At 44.5% G+C, this 14,774-nt stretch overlaps 1 long non-coding RNA gene across 1 annotated transcript; it reads right to left on the bottom strand.

Annotated features, from left to right (window-relative positions):
* Positions 1 to 5,229: 5,229 nt before the first annotated feature.
* On the bottom strand, positions 5,230 to 6,682 carry LOC110679316. The gene is made up of 3 exons (XR_002502386.1): positions 6,602 to 6,682; positions 6,193 to 6,538; positions 5,230 to 6,129 (listed from the first exon to the last, which is right to left on the bottom strand). It is a non-coding gene; the product is annotated as an uncharacterized LOC110679316 (long non-coding RNA).
* Between the last annotated feature and the right edge of the window lie 8,092 nt (positions 6,683 to 14,774).

Below are 14,774 nucleotides of genomic sequence, written 5' to 3'. Positions count from 1 at the left end.
TGAAGGATTTCCTCTTAGCATATCTTAAGAAATTAATTGATTTGCTTTATTATAGAGACTTTCAGCCGTAGGCTGGTTCGTCTCTTAAGAAGTTAATAATACAGAGTAATTTGATTTAGCAGAGTTAATGTAAATAATATGACACATAATATATCCGCTTGTATGACAGTTTTATTCCAAGGCGTCTTCGTTGATTCTATGCTGCAATCCGTAGTCTTTGTCCGGGATTATAGCTGGGTCGAGGTTTATATGCAGGCATATAATTCTGAGTCTTTAAGGAAGCATATTAATGCAGCTTCATTTGCTGGGTCGTTGCTGAGTGCATTTCGAATAGATCCAATACCGTAGAGCTCACGGGTATGGCTGAACTGACGGTAAGCACATACAATATGTTCTACTGAATTAACAATTCCACATGAGTCACAGTACCGTAAAATCGGGTGTAATTGATCAGTAGGGTGAAATTGATCATCGTATCACACGATTTTATTTATTCGTAATGGAGCACAAATATCAATGTAAGTTGCAGTAAATGAACGTTGCTTGTCGTAACTATTGTCGAATTGTGTGTTGTGAAGTTTTTTGCGTTAAAGAATGTTTATTACTATGAAAATAACGTAAAATTTCAAAATCATGCACGGTGCAGTATTGACAAACACCTATGAACTTCTATTAATAAGCAAGGATTTGAACATGGTGTAAACCTGAAAGCTTGTAAGGATGCTTGAGATATATCCCCAAACCAGATTTCATCACCAAAACTCATACCAATTTGCTCATATGGTTGAAATAATTGAATTTCTGTTAGATATCATTGAATTCCTTAGGAAATTGCATACATTTAGGCGTTTTTCGCGTTATTCTTGAAATTTATTTATATAAATATTGCATTGTTAAAAATTTTATAAGCATATTCGGATTCAGGGAGCTCATATTTATCATATAGAGTTGTTTTGGAAATTAACAATAATGGTATTGACAAGTGATCAATTTCACCCCGAAATGAGTTCCTCTGATTTTTTATTTTAGAGGTATTTGTTAACACTAAAATGACATTTGTTAGAAAATTTCTGTACATAAGTCGATGAGGCTCACCATCAGTGAAGCTAATTGGTCAGCAGATTCATTTCCCGGAACACCACAGTGCCCTGGGATCCATACAAAGGTGATGTTATTGTCCTGATCTAGAATCTCCCGGATTGCCTGAATCCATGGATGACGAGAGTGAGGAGAATTGAGGGCCGAAATGGCACTGGCTGAGTCAGATAAAATCACGATTGACTTATCGGAAGGATGTGAGACAGCCAAAAATAAAGCGACGGTTTCTGCGGAGAAAACAGAAAACATGTCTGGTAGTCTGAAGTCGATGTTTAAGTCTTGTCCATATACTCCGACTCCAACTAACCCTCGCGCTTTAGAGCCATCGGTGTATCGTTTTGTATGGTTCTGGTATTTGGTAGAGAGAAGTTGAGCGACAGATGATCGTAGAGCTAAATTATTGTCACCTGCTTTGAAATGCCTTTTTACAGAGAGGTCCAGTTTTGGAGGAGAAGAACGCCAACTTCTCGCTCCGGTCCAGTGGATCGTAGCAACTGAAGGGAGACTTTTGTTGGCTACTGATCTTAAGAGTCTGTTCGCCTCTTCGAGGATAAAGACTCTTGAACGGCACTTCTGCGTCGTCTCTAAGAAACTGATGGCTTTTCTGGCGACAGCAATAACAAGTTTGTAATGAAATGGTAGTGACCCCATTTCGACACAGGCTGCATCCACTGGGGTTGAAGGTAATAAGCCAGATATTGTCCTAATGGCACTATTGTAGATGGGAGCCAACATGTCGACCAGCGTGTCTGAGGACCTACATGTTAATTCAGTACCGTAAAACAATTTGCTGTCGACAATGGCATTGCAGATTTTCAGCCGGGTATCTCGATTGTTTGGAGAGGACCTTCAAGAGATTCAGTCGGGTTTTGCAGTCCTTTTTAATCTCTTTGCAATGATCAATGAAAGTTAGCCGACGATCTAGGCGAATTCCGAGTATACGTAATGTTTTCCTGAACGGGATGGCACTGCCATGAATATTGACTTCCGTTTTTGGTGGACGATGGTTCTGAAGGCATATGTGCGTCCTTGCACTTTTATTAGCTGATAAAAGGAAGCCTGATGAGTCAGCCCATTTTGTAACAGCTTCAACTGCTGCTTGCAGCTTCCTTCTTAAGGCCACCGGATGTTTCCCAATGGCTTCGAGAATAATATCATCTGCATACACAAAAATATATATGTCTTTCGGAAGAGACTTGAACACGCCATTCATTGCTACTAAGAATAACGTAACGGCAATCACAGATCCTTGTGGGACTCCGGTCTCTTCTGCATTTACAGCTGAGCGATGGTTTCCGATCAACACTTGAAAAGTGCGGTTAGATAGGAAATTTTTTATAAAGTGTAATATATTACCACAGAACCCCCATTCTGAAAGTGTGCGTATTACGTCAGGTGTCCTAGCACGGTTATAAGCCTTGGCAAGGTCCAGTGTGGCTACTTCAACGTGATCATCCCTTTTTAACGCATCGTCCAGCACTTGACCAAGAGTGGCGAAATAAGTTCCTGTTCCGTGACCTGGTCTAAAAGCGTGCTGTCGATGGTCTAAAAAGTCCCCTCCATTCAAGTAGCGAATTAAGCGTCGGTTGACCATTTTTTCTAATACCTTTGAAATGCAGCAAGTCAAGGATATGGGACGATAATTGTTTGGTTCGTTGGAGGGAGCCTGGTTCTTCGGTATAGGAACAACTAGGCTATGTTTCCACTCGCGTGGGAGAGTATTATTGTTCCACTCTTTATTCAAAAGTTGTAACAGGCAGCGCTTACCTCTTTCTGTGAGTTGCTTTACCATGGGATACCCAATCTCATCGGGACCGACAGACTTGCTTTTTGCCGTTTTCATTACAAAATTCAATTCTGCCAATGAAAACGGAACATTGATTTCGTGGTTGTTATCTGCAGGTATCTGAACATGATTAAGCGAAGTCAGTGATACCTTTTTCACTCGGCAGAATTTCGGATCGTATCGGTTTATAGAAGACAATTCTGCAAAATATTTAGCAAGCACGTTTGCCACAATGTCTGGTTCGCTTGTTGAAGAGCCTTGATGGTGTATCTCAAAGCCTTTAAGTCTCCTCTTACCATTAAGGGCATTTACTCTGCGCCACAGCTCAGCAGGGGTCTGTTGGTCATTTATGCTATCTAGAAATTTAGACCAGCTTTGCTTTTTAGAGTCTCTAACAACCTGTCGGCAGTTATTTCTCGCTTGTCTATATATCAAATGTACTTCTTCCTTTTGTGGATGACTATCTGGTAGTCGCTTGAACTTACGAAGGGCTTTTGGTCTAGCTTTTATAGCTTTTTTTGTTTCAGGTGACCACCAAGGGAGAGCCTTTCGACCAGCCCTTGAACAGATTTGTGACAACAGCGCTGCTAGCGTTCTACTTTTAATATTTCTTTTATTTTACTACATGGGAGATAGAAATTCACTATAGATATGGGAAGCGGCGAATCTATACGAATGGCGATAATTGGAAGAGTGGTATCAAGGTCGATTGCGGTGAACGAAATATGAGCTAGTATACCAATGGCTACTGAGTGATAGATGTTCTGGTTTATTTTTAGCTCCCAATTGTAACCACCCGATAGTGTTCTGCCCATTCCTGTTTTACTGGCACGATGAACTTCCTGGATAGCAATCACTGTAGGACATAATTCCCTAACCAGCATCTCCAAATCCGCAAGATTATTATGGAATCCATTAATGTTCCATTGGAGTGCAAATGCCTTTTTATTGGTGTGGTCGTCGAAGTTAGAATGGTGATCTGTACTGATAGAAGTAGTTTCGAGTGATTCGTTCGAATATGATTGATATCGGAAGCATCCCACGTCGTCCTGAGGGGGAAGAGCTCGGTTTCCCTTGCATCGACCCTCCAGCAAGTGGCGAAGGGGAATAGGAACATGTTCCCTTGTCCGTCCCTCTTCCGGACGCCAAAGGGCGTAGGAGGTTGTCCGCCAGTTCCGGTGAACCCATGACTTCCGCACTGACGGGACCCCTACTAACCAATGGCTCCACCGGGTATTTGAGATAAGGTGTGGTCGAATGACTATGCTTTACAGCGGAGGAAGTTTCCTTTCTTCTTTCTGCTTCGAAGTGATTCCTAGTAACTGTATCGACATGATGCCAGGAATTGCTAGGACCTGGTGAACGGATATTTTTAGTAACAAGCTGAAAAGTATCATACAGCAATGCATTTATCCTTGCTTCAGTTGGTATCATTCTGGTGTGGTTTCTGGTGGGTATTTTGGCTTCTTGGTGGATTCGGTAAAGCTGATTCGGTTTGGTTCATGTTCCGTCAACCGAGATCGTTCGTTCATATATGAAAAAAGTCGTTGTCGGTGGTGTTCCTCCCAGTCTGCGTAATGTCTTCTAGTTTTGCTTGAATGGGCTTGAAAATTATTTAGAAGGTTTCTGTGTATTACAGATATGATAGATGACTGGAGAGGATTTCGATTATTTATGGGTAGTTTGAAGATTCTTCCATCATCGTTTCGTCGTTCGACGAGAAGTCGTAATCGACTTCGATGATCTCGGGTATCGTTATCGTCGAATTATCGTTATTGTCATCATCCGACGCATCGTTTTTTTGTCGTTTCGACTTCGGACTGTCTCTTGTCTTTGATTTATTTCTGGTGCTCGAGAGTGTACCTAATTTTTTTCTTTCCAATTCAAAGCTGGTCATCTTTTCTTGCTTGGTATGTTCGGTGGTCTTGTTGTAGCTTTTCTTTTTTGCGGTCGGGTGAGTGGTGCTGGTCTTCGAACTAGCTTGAGTGACCAACGGGAGAATATTGAGCGATTCTGGTGTGTAAATTTTTCGCAGTGTGATAACTTCCTTATTCTTTTGCTCCAGTTTCTGTTCCAGCGTCTTCAATTTCTGGAGGAGGTCTTCGATAGTTCCATATTCTTGTGCAATGGAAAGCCGTTCCTGGGGCCCAGCTCGCAAAGCCGTCTCTAGCTGTCCGATTCTTGCGTCGCGCTTCTTAATCTCCAGGTCTCTGGCCTTAACTTGTTGGATAAGTGCCTCGATTTTGCCACCCACTGAGTGCACAATTCTTTTATATCTCTCGGACACGTAGAAAGCAGATTTCGATTGGAGAAGTGTCGCACAGTATATCAGCGCAGAGAAAAACTATAAGGGTACAGCCCTATGGGGTTGTACGAACTGGTGACGTAGGACTACGATGTTTTGTGTTATTGGCATGCAAAAATATAAAGCTGCTGCGGGGAGCCATTTAAGAATGGAAACAGTGGATGTCGGACACTTTGATGTTTTGGAGCTTTTGAGTCAAATATTAAAATAGTTGCATACTAACCACTGGTGAAATACGTTTTCTGATAGTGTTACATTCTTTGATAAATAACTTTCCAATTATATATTCCCTTTCTTTCTTAGTTCGGTATGTCAAAACAAATTACTGAAAATGTTCTCCAACATATATGAAGCTCGTGAACTTGTGATTTAAGATATTCTCTGCGGTAAAAATCTCAATGAGAAACGGTTATGTTTTAACTGTTTGCTATCTCAACATTTCTAATTTCTAATTACGTATTTGTAACATTTAGGGTACGATATTGTGCAGCAGTTTCGGGTTTATTATTTATTTGCTAGGGAATATATTTATTCGTCAACTCTTTAACATATTGGTGGCCCTGAAAAGGGCCGTTTGTTTAGGTCAAAACTGCAACACCGATAGAATTAATCCATCGACTATGATATTCAACAGGGAATATTATTCCAAACAAGTCCAAGGGTCGATTTTTGTGTGGGCTATAATCAGTGATGATCAACAAGGCAGAGTCGATGAGGGCCAGACAGATCACTGACTGACGAAATCTAAACTCTGTCGGATCTGTGAATGCGTCACATAAACGCAACGCAGGTAATCAGTGCTTGTTGTTGGTGTCAGAACGAGGCAGAGCTCCACCGGAGGAATGCCGGTGCCCTCAACCGGCAGAGGTGCCCCGACTGCGAGAATAAGAAGACAATCCATCACGGATATCATCGATTGGCGAAGGTTTCACGGTTGGTTCTGAAAGAAATGGAAGCAATGTTTTAGGCATTTTGTGTGAACTCTATCAATGAATCTTATTACCAGAAGATTGAACCGGAACCAGTAATCTGCCAAATCTCACTTCCTCTTCCACACTGCTTGGATGGAACGGATGTGACGAAGGCAAGGAGCGTATGATCGGCTAGTTTGAATACGCGGCTATTTAAGGGATGAAGATCCCTTGTACGGAATCAATACTCTGTCGGATCTGTGAATGCGTCACGCAAACGCAACGCAGGTAATCAGTGCTTGTTGTTGGTGTCAGAACAAGGCAGAGCTCCACCGGAGGAAGGCCGGTGCCCTCAACCGGCAGAGATGCCCCGACTGCGAGAATAAGAAGACAATCCATTACGGATATCATCGATTGGCGAAGGTTTCGCGGTTGGTTCTGGAAGAAATGGAAGAAATGTTTTAGACATTTTGTGTGAACTCTATCAATGAATCTTATTACCAGAAGATTGAACCGGAACCAGTAATCTGCCAAATCTCACTTCCTCTTCCACACTGCTTGGATGGAACGGATGTGACGAAGGCAAGCAGCGTATGATCGGCTAGTTTGAATACGCGACTATTTAAGGGATGAAGATCCCTTGTACGGAATCCAAACTCTGTCGGATCTGTGAATGCGTCACGCAAACGCAACGCAGGTAATCAGTGCTTGTTGTTGGTGTCAGAACAAGGCAGAGCTCCACCGGAGGAAGGCCGGTGCCCTCAACCGGCAGAGATGCCCCGACTGCGAGAATAAGAAGACAATCCATTACGGATATCATCGATTGGCGAAGGTTTCGCGGTTGGTTCTGGAAGAAATGGAAGAAATGTTTTAGACATTTTGTGTGAACTCTATCAATGAATCTTATTACCAGAAGATTGAACCGGAACCAGTAATCTGTCAAATCTCACTTCCTCTTCCACACTGCTTGGATGGAACGGATGTGACGAAGGCAAGGAGCGTATGATCGGCTAGTTTGAATACGCGGCTATTTAAGGGATGAAGATCCCTTGTACGGAATCCAAACTCTGTCGGATCTGTGAATGCGTCACGCAAACGCAACGCAGGTAATCAGTGCTTGTTGTTGGTGTCAGAACAAGGCAGAGCTCCACCGGAGGAAGGCCGGTGCCCTCAACCGGCAGAGATGCCCCGACTGCGAGAATAAGAAGACAATCCATTACGGATATCATCGATTGGCGAAGGTTTCACGGTTAGTTCTGGAAGAAATGGAAGAAATGTTTTAGGCATTTTGTGTGAACTCTATGAATGAATCTTATTACCAGAAAATTGAACCGGAACCAGTAATCTGCCAAATCTCACTTCCTCTTCCACACTGCTTGGATGGAACGGATGTGACGAAGGCAAGCAGCGTATGATCGGCTAGTTTGAATACGCGGCTATTTAAGGGATGAAGATCCCTTGTACGGAATCCAAACTCTGTCGGATCTGTGAATGCGTCACGCAAACGCAACGCAGGTAATCAGTGCTTGTTGTTGGTGTCAGAACAAGGCAGAGCTCCACCGGAGGAAGGCCGGTGCCCTCAACCGGCAGAGATGCCCCGACTGCGAGAATAAGAAGACAATCCATTACGGATATCATCGATTGGCGAAGGTTTCACGGTTGGTTCTGGAAGAAATGGAAGAAATGTTTTAGGCATTTTGTGTGAACTCTATGAATGAATCTTATTACCAGAAGATTGAACCGGAACCAGTAATCTGCCAAATCTCACTTCCTCTTCCACACTGCTTGGATGGAACGGATGTGACGAAGGCAAGCAGCGTATGATCGGCTAGTTTGAATACGCGGCTATTTAAGGGATGAAGATCCCTTGTACGGAATCCAAACTCTGTCGGATCTGTGAATGCGTCACGCAAACGCAACGCAGGTAATCAGTGCTTGTTGTTGGTGTCAGAACAAGGCAGAGCTCCACCGGAGGAAGGCCGGTGCCCTCAACCGGCAGAGATGCCCCGACTGCGAGAATAAGAAGACAATCCATTACGGATATCATCGATTGGCGAAGGTTTCGCGGTTGGTTCTGGAAGAAATGGAAGAAATGTTTTAGGCATTTTGTGTGAACTCTATGAATGAATCTTATTACCAGAAAATTGAACCGGAACCAGTAATCTGCCAAATCTCACTTCCTCTTCCACACTGCTTGGATGGAACGGATGTGACGAAGGCAAGGAGCGTATGATCGGCTAGTTTGAATACGCGGCTATTTAAGGGTTGAAGATCCCTTGTGCGAAATCCAAGCTCTGTCGGATCTGTGAATGCGTCACGCAAACGCAACGCAGGTAATCAGTGCTTGTTGTTGGTGTCAGAACAAGGCAGAGCTCCACCGGAGGAAGGCCGGTGCCCTCAACCGGCAGAGATGCCCCGACTGCGAGAATAAGAAGACAATCCATTACGGATATCATCGATTGGCGAAGGTTTCGCGGTTGGTTCTGGAAGAAATGGAAGAAATGTTTTAGACATTTTGTGTGAACTCTATCAATGAATCTTATTACCAGAAGATTGAACCGGAACCAGTAATCTGCCAAATCTCACTTCCTCTTCCACACTGCTTGGATGGAACGGATGTGACGAAGGCAAGGAGCGTATGATCGGCTAGTTTGAATACGCGGCTATTTAAGGGATGAAGATCCCTTGTACGGAATCCAAACTCTGTCGGATCTGTGAATGCGTCACGCAAACGCAACGCAGGTAATCAGTGCTTGTTGTTGGTGTCAGAACAAGGCAGAGCTCCACCGGAGGAAGGCCGGTGCCCTCAACCGGCAGAGATGCCCCGACTGCGAGAATAAGAAGACAATCCATTACGGATATCATCGATTGGCGAAGGTTTCACGGTTAGTTCTGGAAGAAATGGAAGAAATGTTTTAGGCATTTTGTGTGAACTCTATGAATGAATCTTATTACCAGAAAATTGAACCGGAACCAGTAATCTGCCAAATCTCACTTCCTCTTCCACACTGCTTGGATGGAACGGATGTGACGAAGGCAAGCAGCGTATGATCGGCTAGTTTGAATACGCGGCTATTTAAGGGATGAAGATCCCTTGTACGGAATCCAAACTCTGTCGGATCTGTGAATGCGTCACGCAAACGCAACGCAGGTAATCAGTGCTTGTTGTTGGTGTCAGAACAAGGCAGAGCTCCACCGGAGGAAGGCCGGTGCCCTCAACCGGCAGAGATGCCCCGACTGCGAGAATAAGAAGACAATCCATTACGGATATCATCGATTGGCGAAGGTTTCACGGTTGGTTCTGGAAGAAATGGAAGAAATGTTTTAGGCATTTTGTGTGAACTCTATGAATGAATCTTATTACCAGAAGATTGAACCGGAACCAGTAATCTGCCAAATCTCACTTCCTCTTCCACACTGCTTGGATGGAACGGATGTGACGAAGGCAAGCAGCGTATGATCGGCTAGTTTGAATACGCGGCTATTTAAGGGATGAAGATCCCTTGTACGGAATCCAAACTCTGTCGGATCTGTGAATGCGTCACGCAAACGCAACGCAGGTAATCAGTGCTTGTTGTTGGTGTCAGAACAAGGCAGAGCTCCACCGGAGGAAGGCCGGTGCCCTCAACCGGCAGAGATGCCCCGACTGCGAGAATAAGAAGACAATCCATTACGGATATCATCGATTGGCGAAGGTTTCGCGGTTGGTTCTGGAAGAAATGGAAGAAATGTTTTAGACATTTTGTGTGAACTCTATCAATGAATCTTATTACCAGAAGATTGAACCGGAACCAGTAATCTGCCAAATCTCACTTCCTCTTCCACACTGCTTGGATGGAACGGATGTGACGAAGGCAAGGAGCGTATGATCGGCAAGTTTGAATACGCGGCTATTTAAGGGTTGAAGATCCCTTGTGCGGAATCCAAACTCTGTCGGATCTTGGTTAAAAGCAAATGAACAACTTGACATCGTTGAACTAGCATGAGCGATCACAGCTTAGATAAGATGGAGATCACTATCTTATGGCAGGGAGCAAGCTAAATAGTGGGCGATGGTATGAGAAATAGGTGATGTATCTCTTTGTTGGCAGTTCGGGGGTTTTTCTAGTGAACACCATGTCTATACAGGAGCCACCCAGTGTGGTTGGGAGCTTAGGATCGGAGGAAAGTTTAAACCCCAACAGTGTCATGAACTCAACGAAGCCGCTGTTCTCCTGTTTTGACACATCAATATTAAAGTCTCCTGTAACGATGACTGGAACATCTCGCGATACGTAGTGATACAGGTGCCTGGCTATGAAGGCTTTGCCATATTTAACCGTTGTGCTGGGGCAGAGATATATGCAGAATAAAACCATACTGCACCCATCGACTACAATATCTGCGGCACAAATGTCCCCATAGTTTTCAGCCTCTTTGAGAATGGGATCGTGCTGCTCACTCAATTTCTCAATTGTGTGCGGTGTTGAAGCCACTGAGACGGAGGCCTTTTCAAATATTGCCACACCTCCTGCTCTCGCATTTCCCCTCTTGAATTTGGATATGTATCTGTAACCTGTTTAGAAATGGTTGGAAATTATTAAAATTGAAATTGAACTTTATGTATTTTAAGTGTACCTTCAAGCTGCGTGGTTACATTGCTATCCATCCACGTTTCGCTTAGCGCCAAAATGTCCGCTCGAGTCATTACCCGATCAGTGGATATGTCTTCAGAATGTGCATTGAGGCTTTGAACGTTGAGGCTCATCAAGACGGTCGAGTTATTTCCGCCATTTTCCAGAAACGCGATCATTTCATCACTGAGGGTCATTAGCCTGTGGTTTTCTAACCGTTTAATCTCGTCCCGTAGTTCCTTCATTTTAGGGGTGTTGCTACCTTTTCCATGATGGAATATGAAACAGTTGGAGGTGTTCGTAAGGTAGAGGCCGTCTATTGAGCTCACACGAGATATGGCGACGTAAACCAACTGTTGCTCCTGGGTTTTGTCATAGTCGACAACAATCTCGGGGAATGTGCCTCCTTGAGATTTGTGGATCGTCAAAGCACATGCACTGGCTACAGGGAATTGTATCCGCTTGCATTTGATTGCGCTACTTAGCTTGACGTTGACTGATCGCTTGTAGATGGGAGTCCAATCTTGCTGCAGTATTCCAGGTTTTGAAAATACTACAGGTCTGGATTTCACCCGAAGTTGAGCACCGACAGTGTTGTTTTCAAATTTGAACCACAAGCGATATGGTGGTTGCTGCGGGTCATCATCAGTGTGCTCGATGTATTTTAGTTCACCAATGGCGCCGTTCACAAGGCCGTCTCCTACCTCTACGTTAGTCGTAATCATGTACGACATTCCAATGACCAATCGTAAGAGATAAGGAAGACAGCCTGTTTCAGCGACACTCATTTTGTGCAACTTGGTTCGAGCACTAGTTAGTTGAGCAGTTTCCTGATACCCGGTGATTACATCTTCGGCTATGCAATCACACCCTTCTCTGTTGTTCAATGTATCGTTGTTGTACATATCAACAGCGGAGTTGCGATGGTACAGCCGTATAGCGTTCGGTACATTCTCCTTGCACCATTCGACTGTCCGGAACCTGCTTTCCACAAGTTTGGTCTCATCATCAGTTAATCGCTCGCCGTTCCCGATCTTTGTAAGTATCGATGAAAATTCGACATCTGTTTGTCGCATCACTTGGCGCAAAGGGAAGTAATCGAGCGTTTGCCATAGTGCTGCACCACCGATGGCATTGTTTGCTGATTTATACGCGGGTCTCGCATTCACTGGTGGCAGTTGTCGGAAATCACCACACATAATCACGTCTTTTCCGCCGAATGGAAGATCGTGATCACCGGTAATGTTTTGGAGACGCGTATGGACCGTGTTGAAGATATTCGCACCAATCATACTGACTTCATCGATGATAATCAGTTTAATGTTGGCAAACGATTGTCGATACAACTGCAACAGTTCAAACCGAAGCTGTCCATGATGCCTCCGATCCATGGTTATGTGGAACGCCGAATGAACTGTTGTTCCTCCGATAGCTACGGCTGCTTTTCCTGTCGATGCGCAGGCGACGTAGGCGTTATTACGGGAATTGTGTTGCTGGCTAAAGCGATTGTACGTCTCCATCAGGATATGGAGCGTGAACGTTTTACCACATCCTGCCGGTCCAGTGAAGAACAGCTGAAGCGGTTTTCTGCTGTCATCAAAACAATGCAGGTTGTCGATGACTTGCAGTATTAGAGCTCTCTGTTCAGCATTCGTTTTGCGGACCAAAGCGCAGTAATCTTGCTTGCTCATAACCGTTGTCCGCTGTTTTATGACAGCAGATAGTGCGTTCGTGGGCAGCAAGCGTATGTCGTCATCGTTGGGTTGCATCACGATGGCTCTGCTGAATTCATCGCGCTTTTCCGTCGCTACCGCCTCCTGCATATCTGGAGTTTCCCCATCGCTTACTCGCATGTATTCCTCGATGATTTGCTCCATGTTCATGTTGCAATCGTACTCTTTACGCTTCGCAAGAATTGTCTGCTCATGCTGATCGTAGAGATGCAGGAACTTGTTTTGGTCGAGAATATCGCATAGCTCATTGCGAAAGGGTACAAAGAGTAGCACCATTTCACGCTTGTAGTCCGCTAGCTTCGACATGTCATAACCGCACCATTGTAACACCCGAGGAACTGCGCGAGCTTTGTACGAGTTGCTGTTGCGTTGTTTAGTATAGAAGGCTGCAAAATCGGCTAGACATACATCATCCAGATCGTCACGAGCTTCGTACTTCTGTACGATATTCATCGTCCACACATCAGTCGAGTCTTCAGTAATGCCTTCTTCGTCCATTCGCTGATTCCGTTTCTTGGACCTGGTCCGCTCGTGCGGCCACATCGTTGGAATGAACTGCGTCGCACGACTTGCTTCAGACATCGGCTGACGTAACAGGTACCATGCTGCTTCTTGGGCTGACATTTCAACAGAATTCAGCATCTTTATGCTGACCTTCTTCAAGAGAGCGGTGAAGTCCTGATCAGGAAACTCCTCCTGCAATTTGATGAGATCTCGCTGGAGACAACTCACTCCCCGGTTGGTTTTATTAACGTATTCAACCACGTATGCAGCGCAGGAATACTCATCAAGGATGAATTGTAAGTCCATGTTCGAGCCAAGATGGTTAGCTATCCACGGATTGAATGGATTTGTCCAAAGCTCGCTCATTGATCTCTTCAACAGGACTGTTGGACGGCGGATCGACACACGAATAACGTCCAGATAGCAATCATAAGTGCAATTGCAATCGCTAAGAAAAGCTTCCAACGTGTCGTATGATTTTGCTTCCAGAGCATCTCGCATTTTCTTGGCTTTCCGGGTGAGCCGATCCCTGCGACTGTCATCAGACGCAAGTGGAAGCAAAACTAGTGTTCGATCCATCGGCCAGTAGGGAATGTTAAACCGACAGTGGTTTTCGTTTCGCTTGAAACAGGTGAAAGTATGCTTGTGGACCTATAGAAATGAGATGATTTAGTGAATGTAAAAATTCATAAAAATAAAGTAGATCTTACTTGGTAACCGTAACTGCTCGGCAAATCCCTGACACCAACGGAACAGAGATCTTCAATGAGCTGTACAGTTCTTGGCATACTCTCACTGATTACTTCTCGCGGATCCTTGTCCAGCCATAGCAAAATGTGTGCATGAGGACTCCCACGGTGCTGAAATTCAATCCGCTTGAAATAATCAACCACGCGGTATTTTCCGAACGGGCTGTATTGTTGCGACATCAGCAGGAACATTATCGTGTCAACCAGTTTGTTGAAGTATACGCAGCATGTGACTGGATCTTCATTGACAAGAGTCGCTCTTTGCAGCGCAGTCAATTCCTGCATAGGATCTCTTAAGTCACTGCCATTGTATCCTTCTGACAATCGATGTAGGATCTTTAACAAATGGGGCCACTTCATCTCATTTGCACTGAGGGTGAGGAACATGGTGGGCTTACCCAATTGTCGCATCATGGCGAAAAGATCTCTTTTCCTTTGTTGCCAATACTGAACGGAATTCGGAATAGACTTGAGGAAGGAGAGATTTCGCTCAATGCACTGTTCCATGAATTCGCGATCTTTAAGGTTGGCACGTGTGATGTTCGCAGTCCCCGTGCACTTAAAAGTACATTGCAAGCCTTCGGAAACTCGAAGACGAAGAACTTTCATGGCCATATACAACAAGTGTTGTGGTTTGGCCCCTCTTCTGTCTTGACGGCGAGTTTCGCTGGATGCAATCATGAAGTACGTCACCCGCACGCCTTGCTTGAATTGCCGTGGATGGCCATAATAAATGGCAGGAAAAGCTAGTTCCTCGCCATGTTCGTCATAAATTAATGACAAAGGAACCCTGTTCTGTGCGGGAGCGATTTCGAGGCATTGATCCTCATTCCAAAGGAGCGTTTCCTGTTGCCCTAGTAGCAATTCCGTCTCATTGTCCAGGGCAATCGTTTCCAGCTCAATTTGGGGATCCATTGCAGGGATTTCAAGCCCGTCCATGGCAATCTGATCTATTGTGATCCCGTAGCGGCGGTACAATGGCGTCGTAATCAAATATGAAAGCCACGCTTTAACGTTAGCTTTCTTCACGAATCCTGATAAGTACGATGACTTATGGATTACGTGCTTTTTGATA

This window comes from Aedes aegypti, chromosome 3 (assembly GCF_002204515.2).
Source record: "Aedes aegypti strain LVP_AGWG chromosome 3, AaegL5.0 Primary Assembly, whole genome shotgun sequence".
NCBI classification, from domain to species: domain Eukaryota; kingdom Metazoa; phylum Arthropoda; class Insecta; order Diptera; family Culicidae; genus Aedes; species Aedes aegypti.
The sequence above is the reverse complement of the archived record's forward strand: the minus strand, read 5'-3'. Positions and strand labels throughout refer to the sequence as shown.